An 11,589-nucleotide genomic window follows, 5' to 3' on the forward strand; every position below is an offset into this window, starting at 1 on the left:
GTAAGCGTCGTCATATCTGGCTATAACATGATATAGCCTAAAACACGCTCTCACACGGTTATTTTTTTAGCATTTTTGGGCGAAATACAATACTCTTATTTTAGAGCGCAGAACAGCGGAGTTTGTATGGGCAGAAGTGCATGCCTGAGCTTGTAGGCTATAAGCTGCGTTGCTTTGACATTGTGGAAATAGAATAGAAACAATATATTAGCCTACCCTTTACTGTGTCAGTAATTACTGTGCTGCTGGTTTCTGATTTGAGAGTTATTTGTTACTCAGAAAAATATTAGGCTGTGTTTTGTATCACTAGTGCAGTGTCCGTTCTCGGAGCCCTGCGCGTGAGGCGCGCGCGCGCGAGGCGCGCGCGCGCTTCCCGCTCGCGCTGTTCTGTATTAAAAGTTTATTAATTCTGAACGTGTCACGTCTCGCGTGTCTATATTGCACCAAATGTGACACTGCACTCGTGAAGTCGATTGGATGAACGGTTCTAAATGCAAGATAAATAATCTAAATGCAAACAGACAGACGCATAGAGATTCCTGCCTTTATTAGAGAGAAGAATATGTTCAGCCCCCTCCCTCCGAAGCTTCGAATATTCGATGTTAATTCCTATCGAAGCTTCGAAGCTCAAAAAATGGTATTCGGACCAGCCCTAGTAACGAGTGGTTATTTCAGTCAAAGTTGCTCTTCTATCAGCTTGAATCAGTCGGCCCATTCTCCTCTGACCTCTAGCATCAACAAGGCATTTTCACCCACAGGACTGCCGCATACTGGATGTTTTCCCTTTTCACACCATTCTGTGTAAACCCTAGAAATGGTTGTGCGTGAAAATCCCAGTAACTGAGCAGATTGTGGAATACTCAGACCGGCCCATCTGGCACCAACAACCATGCCACGCTCAAAATTGCTTAAATCACCTTTCTTTCCCATTCTGACATTCAGTTTGGAGTTCAGGAGATTGTCTTGACCAGGACCACACCCCTAAATGCATTGAAGCAACTGCCATGTGATTGGTTGATTAGATAATTGCATTAATGAGAAATTGAACAGGTGTTCCTAATAATGCTTTAGGTGAGTGTAGAGATTGAGCAACGAGGGATATGGATTTGTGAGGGGGATTATAAAAGGATCCGGTTGATGTGCAGCGGGGGAAGCATCTTAGCGTGGTAATCGTTGGTGTGAAGTATCTGAGGGCGAAGAGACTATGGAGCGAAATCTTTGGGGCTGATGCAGACTGGAGGAAATCTTTTGTTGATGATCTGCTGATCACGTCGAGCAGTACACGAGAGGGCAGATCGTTAAAGGACGGGAAAGACTGTATGTACAGAAGGAAAAGCTGGAGAGCAGTGGTATGATCGAACTGTGTTATCTCATCGAACAGATAAGTGTTATCTGCCAGTTCGAATAGGAAGTTAATGCCTGTAGTGCCTGCTACCCGCTACGATTCGGTGAGGCCGCCCCGGCGTTCAGTGAAGTTTGTTTGGAAGTCTTTCAATGTCAGTCGTGTTTCCATAGTCAACCACTTATACAGCATTGGATGTACAGTTTGTCAGTTGAGCGGAGAGAGAGTCGACTGGGACCACGAGAAGAGACCTTATTCACTGTGAGTTGATGTGAGTTGCAGTGCCTAATGTGAAGTGAACACGTGTGATCATTTGAAGTGACTGAATTGTGCACTGGTGTGGAAACTGTAATTTTATGTCTGCCCGTTCCCCAGTTGGCATACTCGTGGGCCTCGAAGATCAAACTGAAAGTAATTAACTGTTGTGTGTTGAGCATATGCCGTACAGGAATGCAGCTTCATCCTGTCTGAGTTGAAGAGGATTTATGAGAGATCTATGCATCGCTGTTCTGTGGTAAGAAGACCCAGCTGTTGACTGTTGAAACCTGTACTCACCACTGTTGTTCTGTGAACATAGAGAAATTGCCCTCTGCCATTGAATGCTACCATCACCGCTCTGTGGTAAGAAGACCCAGCTGTTGATTGTTGAAACCTGTACTCACCATTGTTGTTCTGTGAACATAGAGAAATTGCTCTCTGCCATTGAATGCTGACATCACCGCTCTGTGGTAAGAAGACCCAGCTGTTGATTGTTGAAACCTGTACTCACCATTGCCATTCTGTGAACATAGAGGAACTGCTCTTTGCCATTGAATGCTGACACTACTGTCCTGTGGAAAGAAGGCCCAGCTGTTGACTGTTGAAATCTATACTCACCACTGTTGTTCTGTGAACATAGAGAAATTGCCCTCTGCCAATGAATGCTGCCATCACCGTTCTGTGGTAAGAAGATCCAGCTGTTGGTTGTTGAAACCTGTACTCACCACTGTTTGTTCTGTGAACATAGAGAAACTGCTCTTTGCCAGTGAAGGCTGTGACTACTGTCTTGTGGAAAGAGGGCCCAGCTGTGGACTGTTGAAACCTGTACTCATCACTGTGGTTCTGTGAACATAGAGAAACTGTCCTCTACCATCAAATGCTGCCGTCACTGCTCCGTGGTAAGAATATCCAGTTGTTGATTGTTAAATCCTGTACTCACCACGGTTGTCCTGTGAACGTAGAGAAATTGTCCTCTGCCAGCGGAGGCGGCCGTCACGGTTCTGTGGGGAAGTTACTGTCCGTCGCTGCATTTCAACTATCGTCGGCTTGTGGAAGGAGAGTGGCCCCCAGCTAGCGGGTGTGTCTCGTGGAGGGAACGAGAGAGCCCCCGGTTGCCATCTGCGACGGACTACTACATTGCGTCGGATGATCCCCTGCCCTATCCTCCCCCCTATCCCAAAAAGAGGTGACACTCAAATGATTGATGCTGTCCTGTGAGAAGAGTAACCCCTTCCCTTGTTGTCCAATTCCTGCCAGTTCCTGCCGCAACACCTCCTCCGGCTGAAGGGGAATTGCTGTGCGAATCCGTACTAGCGTCCGTCCCACCATCAGGGGTGTCCTACAGGAGGGAGAGCGAGAGAGCCCCCGGCTGTCATTTACGACGGACCATTATCCTGCGTCGGATGATCCCCTGCCCTATCCTTTCCCCTACCCCAAACAGAGGTGACACTCAAAAGGTTGATGCTGTCCTGTGAGAAGAGTGACCCCTCCCCTTGTTGTCAATTTCCTGCCAGTGTCTGCCCCACTACTTAGGTCAGGCCGAAGAGGAGTTGCTGTGTGAATCCTTGCCAGTGCCTGTTCCATTACTCACCTCCGGCCGAATCCTTAGCAGTGTCTGCTCCATTATTCACCTCCGGCCGAAGAGGAGTTGTTGTGTGAATCCTTGCCAGCGTCTGTCCCACTACGTATGTCGGGCTGAAGAGGAACCCGCTGTGCGAATCCTTACCTGTGTCTGCTCCACTACTTACCTTTGGCCGAAGAGGAGTTGCTGTGCGAATCTTTACCTGTGTCTGTTCTATTACTTACTGCCGGCTGAAGAGGAACTGTTGTTCGAACCCTTACCAGTGTCTGCTCCATTGTCTGCTTCTGCCTGTCCGAAGAGGGATTGTTGTGCGAACTTCCCACGCAACCTGGTAGAAGAGAGAGGAGGATCAGCCGGTGGATTTTAGTTTGAGATTGGACTTATTTTAACTAAATAAAATACAAGTTTTTGATAATAATTATCTTGTCTGGTCTTTGGTGTCTCTGGGTAACTCCTCGAGGTGGTACGCTCAGAAGGGGAGGGAAGGCCGCCCCGGCCTGTGACAGCTTCATCCTCCTCTTAGATTTCTATAAGGCTTTTGATACAATAGAACACCAATTTATTTTTCTATCTTTAGAGAAAATTGTTTTTGGGGACTTTTTCTGCAAAGCAATTAAAACCTTATATGTTAATGGCAATAGCTCTATCAAACTGAAAAATGGAACTTCACCTAGATTTAATCTGGATTGGGCATTCGTCAGGGATGCCTGATTTCCCCTTACCTGTTTTTAATTTGTACGCAAATTCTCACAACTCATGTCGGTAACAGTGCTATACAAGGAATTTCTAGCGGGTAGGGATATCATCATCAGTCAGCTTGCTGACGATACCACAATCTTTTTAAAAAATGCAAGCCAGATACCTGTCGCCATTCAAGTAATTAACCAGTTTTCAGAGGCTTCTGATCTATACCTAAATATTAATAAATGTGAACTGTTGCCTTTAAAAGATTGTAATATACAAACTATTTGCAACATTCTGATCAAGGAAGAAGTTACGTACTTAGGTATTATTAGATGTCCGTTAAATTTCTCTCCAATCATTAAAAAAACTCAGAACAAATTGAACCAGTGGTTGCAAAGGGACTTATCTCTAAAAGGCAGAGTGTTGCTTACCAAGGCTGAAGGGATATCCCGGCTTGCATACGCAGCTCTCTCTTTACACCTGGACAGTAAAATCTGTAAAGACATTGATAGAATGCTTTTTGACTTCATTTGGAAAAATCGTACCCATTATATCAAAAAAAGTGTTGTTATGAATAATTATGAATCTGGTGGGCTCAACCTTTTGGACTTCAATACCCTAAATAATACCTTTAAGATTAATTGGGCTAAGCATTTTCTTAAAAACCCTGTCACGATTTGGAATTTTATTCCCCACTATATATTATCTTGCTTTGGTGGTCTGGGCTTTATTTTGAACTGTAACTACAATGTGGACAAACTCCCTGTAAAACTGTCCACTTTTCACAAGCAGGTCTTTTTAGCTTGGTCTCTAATTTACAAGCATAACTTCTCACCTCATGTATCTAATTTGGAATAACAGAGATATTTTATATAAGAACAAGTCACTCTTTTTTGAGAATTGGGCACTCAATCAGATTCTGCTGGTGGACCTAATGGAGAGGGGTGACTTTTCTCCTATAGAGAGTTTTTATCAACATATAACATTCCAGTTACGCCAAGAGAATTTGCAATTGTATTTGACGCCATTCCATCAGGCTTTTTAGGTATACTGGCAGACTTCCACTTACTTCTGTCTCCCTCCCCGATGTGGCTGAATCACCAGTTGGAAAAATCGTCAAAATAATAAGAACATTCGTGCATTAAAGGGGCACCAGGCAACTCTTGAGTGTTTTTTCTCTACGAAGCTCCCCCTAGTGTCTGGTAGTAAATGCTTTCATACACTCTGTCGTAAAAACGAACTGTTGTCACCCCACCCCCCTCGCCACGAGCAACCCAGCTGATCAGCTGTCAACCCAGCTGAGCAGAGGAACCGGCTATTTCAAAGCCAGTTATGTCTACCGAGGCAAGTAAAGCAATACTTTCTTTCCAACTGATGGCGATTTTTTTTTTTTTTTTATTGTGTTGTCATGCATACTAGTATTTTTACCGGGAACGAACGATATGAACGAGGCGAACTGCTTTCGTGTTTGTTTGTTTTTGGGAGAGTGGGCATGAGCATAAAATATATATATATCGGAGGCTAATATTTGTCTAAAGTTATATTAGCAAGGTCTATAAGTTCATCTGGTAGAATGATGGTTTACCTTTGCTTGTCTAAGAAAACATCCGAACGTTTTTTCTAGCTCGATCATGATATGTGCAACATGTTTATTGCCTATTATCAGACGCGTTGACTTAGTGACATAAAATAAAAGTGTAAGTTACACAAATAAAACCGACAGAGGAACGGCCACACAACTACAGAAATCAAACGTGTTTGCTAATGACAATGCCTAACATCAAAGTTATAGTATCTAGCGTAACGTTACTAGTAAGCCCGTAACAGACAGCGATCATAATAAAAAAACTTTATGGACAATAGCAAACATCCTGAGGTCGCAATTACTTGAAATTTAAATATCAAACACAGTTTATTCCAAAGATACTTAACTTACAAGTGCAACAGGAATAAGGCCAGGTCAGCATCCGTTTTGCAGGCTTCTGTTTCTCTCAGTTCTCACCATTCTGAAAAAGCCGGTCCAATATTTACTCGAGTCTGACTTCTTGCTCGGTCAGTCTCCCGTTTCCTCTTTCGTTGGTCCTCCGACAAAGATTTCCTAGCTTTCTGCTTCTTTTTACAGGCTCAGCCATAACTAAATCTATCGTTGCCCTTTGCTTAGCTAGCTGGTGCTTGAATGGGGGCGTGTAATTACGTGTGCAGTGCCGTCAAGCAATTCGTTACATCGCGAGACCTGATATCACGCGATACTTCCTGGAACACGACCCGCGTCCCAAAGTTGCAAGTGAGTTTTTTCCGCTCTCGGGCACCAGGGGGGTGCGAAACCACCACCATTCAACCCGAAATAAGTAATATAACCATTCCACTGACTCCGAAGCTGTTCAGTTAAGGTTAAAAAGTTACCTAGAGCCCCTTTAATTCAGAAAGAAATTGTTTCTGTTCCAAATGTTACGGAACCGATTTGTGAATGACATTGACTGGAAAAAGGTTTGGATGATTCCTCACAGATACTTGATAGTATTTCAAGGTGAAAGAAGTGTCATTCAGAATAATTCACAGATATTACCCTGCTAATCATTACATGGTTACATTTAAAAGAGACATCAATACAAACTGTTCTTTTTGTGAAGACCACCCAGAAACTGTTTTGCACCTCTTTTGGTATTGCTCACACACCAGAACATTTTGGCAAAACTTCAGCAGATTTATCATTGACCATATTTATAAAGACTTTACCTTATTGTGAATGAATGTTGTATTTTGCTTTTATAGAAGTCAAAGTAAAGAAAATATGTACTTCATTATAAATTCATTAATTCTTTTGGCAAAATTTCACATTCATAAATGTATATTCAGCACTAAAAAAACTAATTTTGTATTTTTTCTCCATGAAGTTGTACTGTTTTGAACTGTTGATCTGATTGATCAACTATTGATCTGATTTCTGGCTCCAACAACAAAAAGGCAATTAAAACTGTCAACATATGGTCCTCTTTCTCTTTGTAATGGCCCATAAGCTTCCCCTGGCAATATTGTATTGTAATCTGTTTACGTACTATAATCTTGTATGTTGTTATGTATATTTTGGTTAGTCACCTGTGATTTGTACCCTTTTTTAGCAATAAAGATGATTTAAAAAAAAAAAAAAAAAAAAACATCTTCTATCCAATCAAATGCTCTCTAGAATCTAAAGCGTCCCGCTACCTATGCTATAAATACCACCTGGCCAAAGCGACAGTTGACACGCCATGGAGCAATATGTGTTGGGTTGCTCAAACGCTCGAGTTTTATTACGTTTGAATGAATGAAATGGCTAGAATTTTCACTCCTCTACTATTAAATCCAACGTATCATCAGCGTACGGATTCGCTTCCATGGTGCTGTCAAGTACAACTTGCAGTCTGTGAGGTAAACTAAATGCTATTGGCTATTTAAAAAGGGAGAGGAGCCATATTCAAAATGTCCAGCCTTAGCTTCCTGTTTCAGTGGAAATTACGTCAATGCATCACACAAAGCAGCGCGTTCCAAGCTCTTATACTGTCTATGCTTCCAAGCTTACAGTCTATGGTTCCTTCCAAGGTACTTCAGTGGGACTATAATGGTGTATCATATGTTCGGCTCTCAAAGACACTCTGACAGTAGGTCTATTTAACATAACTTCTTGTCTCCTACCATTCTTCTGAGGTGCTAAATCTGCCGCATCATCATTCATACATGAATCACGATCAATAGAGGTAGAGAGGAAGCGAGAGAGCCAGCTAATCTCACTACCTACTGTTGTATTACATATTTATTAAATGTTTAATTTAGTTTGCAACAGTAAAAGTTGAGTACACTGAAGTTAGCATTTTAAGGTTAAGTTAGGAGAATGTTATCAACAGTTTCTGCCAGACCTGTTTTATGCTGATTGGATTAGCTTTAGGTGAGACTTTCACCATTTGTCTTTAATGGCTCTGGGATGGCTCGTGGAACCGTAGTTCCTGGCCAATATCAGCATTTGAATAGTTATGCATATTCAATTGAAACTGGTAGCGCTCTCTGAGTAGGGTGTGTTCCTACTCATTTACATGCTTTGTTTGAATTTGTCTCCACCTTCAAAAATCCCTCCTCCTAAAATGCCTATAAGACACCATGAACAATTATATACTTTAGACAATGTTGGAAGTTTCTACAGCAACGTACAGCGGAGTTCTCAATAAAGAATAACTTCTGTTGAACGCGATCCCAACTGTCTCCTGGTTTGCTTTGAAGAAAGAAAAACTTTACAACAGATGCTGCCGTGACCCGGATGGAGACAAAGGAAACTCAAAGAATTTTAAGCTCAAAGAACTGAATCTTGAAACTTCAAGCTCAACAAAAGATCTGACAAAGATTGCTAGACTGAATCTTTCCAGCTTCCTCCAGATTGAAAACTTCAAGCTCCAAAAAAGATCTCAATGCCTGACTGAGTTCCAGACTGAATCTTGAAACTTCAAGCTCAAAGATCTCAACAAAGCTGACTGAGTTCCAGACGAAATTTTTCTGTACAACCAACGATTCGGTGAGTTTCACTCCATTCAAAGAACCAATGCAGACCAGTACAAATGTGTTTTTTTCCTCTGCGCCGTTCAGAGAAGAAGTTAACAAACAGCTGTAGAGTTTGGTTAACTAAAGATAAGCCTCTAAAAAAGTTTTTCTTTTAGAGATGAAATTTATCCTCTGTTGTTGGCAGGGAAGATTAACAGTTACATGTTAATATTGTGTGTATGCTCTTGCTAGAGAAGTTAGCATCAAGTGCTAATAGTTGGTATCCTTTGCTTTAGGCAGAGAAGAATTAGCTTTACGTGCTAGTTATTTCTGTTGATCCTCTGTTCTTGTCAGCAGGGAAGTTAAGTGTGGTAATTTGGAAAGTTAACAATAGTTAAGCTGTGTTAACAAGATTGTACCCTCTGTTTGTAAGACAGTAGAGAGAAGTTTTAGTGTTTTGTGATTGTGAAGTAACAAAGGAACTCACAAAATGGTTAGAAGGAATGCAAGACTATTTCCCACAACTGAAAAAGCTGGCCGAGCTACACCGTTATGGACAGACAATGAGTTTAAGTCTTTGTTATCAGAGCACATGGACACAATCGTGACTGAGAAAGTCAGATTGAATTTAACAAAGAAATTTGACATTGATGCAGACAAAGTATGGTCAATTGAAGATTGCAAGAAAGTGTTGGGTGCATGTATCAGGAAGAAAAATGTGAAAGGCATTATCTGTTGTCACAGAGAATTTAGCTTATCCATTGCACAAGAACAAGCTCTGTGTATTGCTAAGTTAAACGATCAGAACAAACAATTGCAGACTCACATGTCCTGTCTCAAGACAAAGATGGGCCATAACAAAGCCTCAACCAAATGTGATTTAGAAGACCAACAGTCAGATGAAAGCTATCCTGATTTACAGTCTTTTGATAGAATAGAGGACAATGTCAATGCAGATGTAAATGCAGTTGAAGTGTGCGTAGCTAGACAAAAGCCTCAGGGAAAAGGTGTTGATACAGTTCCATTTGCAACCCCCATATTGCAGCCACAAGCAGTCAAAACATCTTTAGGTCCTAAAGATATTGAGAGAATTGCTGAAAGTTTGCCATCAGTGCAAAGAAATTTTTCTGAGTTTAGGAGAGCATTGTTCAGTAAAATGCATCTTTACAACATGTCGTTGCCGGAAGTTACACAGCTGATGTCACAAATTCTAACTGAATCTGAATTCAACAATTTTGAGTCTGCTGTTACTTCCGAACTGCAACATGTCAGTAAAGGCGATTTGAGAGAAGGTGTTTTGAAAATTTTAAAGAACATTGTTGTACCGAACGTGGACTGGTCAAAAATTACCAATTGTGTACAAGAGAAAAAAGAAACTGTTTGTGAGTACACAGAACGATTCTGTCAGACTGCTGCCGTTTACAGCGGAATTGCCGACACTCCAGAGAAGGTGTTAGGTCATAATGGTCCTCTAGTTTGCGCATGGTCCGATGGTCTTTTGTCAGAACATAGAAATGCATTGCCTTTCTTAGATCTTACATGGTCAAATAGAACCCTGCAAAACAACTTGGACAAGTTAGCTACTTGAGAAAGAGACTCTGATGTCAAGGCAAGAGTAAAAATTGCAGCAGCATCCTTTAAGGTCAATTCAGAGAAACAGAAACGCAAAAGTCCTAGAGAAGCCAGTTGTTCTTACTGTGGCAAGCACGGACATTTTGGAAATGAGTGTAGGAAAAGCAAAAAGAACTTTAAAGATGTAAATAAGGTTACTCAGCTTCTGTTTAGCCTGCTTGATATTCTGAAGCAGCCCCTCCCCTCCTCGTTAAACTCGTGGGGCAACTTGATACAGTGTTAACCATTTAGGCTGTGAGTGCTTAATTTCCCCAGTAACTCACAACAAAGATGAAAGACTTATTTTTGTTTAATAGAACAAAAGGAAAGTGACTGTCTCAGCCTTTGTTTGGGGGACATTCAGTATACTCACAGCCTTAAAATGTTATACTGCAGAACACTACAATCAGACACCATCCTCTGTTAATGATGTTTATTAGGACTGATGTTTCACTGGAGAATGGAAATGTGCCAATTTTCTCACACACTGTACAGTGTGTACAGAACACAGGGACAGAATAGGACACGGACAAGTGAGGTGCCCTGGGAAGAACTGAACGCAACAGGCATTCGGGGGTGAACCCAGGGTGAAGACACTACCTCATAGGCCTTTCCCCATTTAGTCCATCCTTACCTCACTGGTCCATAGGTGTCAAATCAATTAAGATTAGGAAAAGAAAAAACACTATACGATCACAATGTTTACTTTGAATAAGAGTTAGACGTAAAACCACTATACGATCAAATGACTTATGGAAGAATGAAGTCTATGCATGAATACTGCTGGTCTGCCGTTTCTTTGTTTTCTTGTGTTACAGGTATGTGTGTATGCCATGATGTCTTTGCAAGCGGAAACCTGGTGTAAATCATCACCTCAGATATCCATGAACAAGCCTCATGAGGGACGAGTCATCAGAGCGACTCTACGTGGGAAATGGACTCTACAGGAAACAGACTTCACAGCTATTCAGGCGCCATGGACTTTCTAGACTTCCACTCTTATGCTACATGGTTTTCTGTGTAATCATGTAGTTTATACGACATTTCACACCCTGCGTCGTATGTGTCAACAGTTATGGTTTTGAGAAGAACTATGACACTCATGTAAATCAAGGACACAACACAGAATAAGTTATATGTGCCTGTAACTTTTTCAAGTTACAAGAATGAACTTTTAAGTGTCTAAATTTGTATTTTTGTGAGAGTTATTAGAACTCTCAAAGGGGGAAGTGTTGTATTACATATTTTTTTTAAATGTTTAATTTAGTTTGCAACAGTAAAAGTTGAGTACACTGAAGTTAGCATTTTAAGGTTAAGTTAGGAGAATGGTATCAACAGTTTCTGCCAGACCTGTTTTATGCTGATTGGATTAGCTTTAGGGGAGACTTTCACCATTTGTCTTTAATGGCTCTGGGATGGCTCGTGGAACCGTAGTTCCTGGCCAATATCAGCATTTGAATAGTTACACATATTCAATTTAAACTGGTAGCGCTCTCTGAGTAGGGTGTGTTCCTACTCATTTACATGCTTTGTTTGAATTTGTCTCCACCTTCAAAAGTCCCTCCTCCTAAAATGCCTATAAGACACCATGAACAATTATATACTT

The sequence above is a fragment of the Squalius cephalus genome, assembly GCF_949319135.1.
Source record: "Squalius cephalus genome assembly, chromosome: 2".
In the NCBI taxonomy this organism is placed as follows: Eukaryota; Metazoa; Chordata; class Actinopteri; order Cypriniformes; family Leuciscidae; genus Squalius; species Squalius cephalus.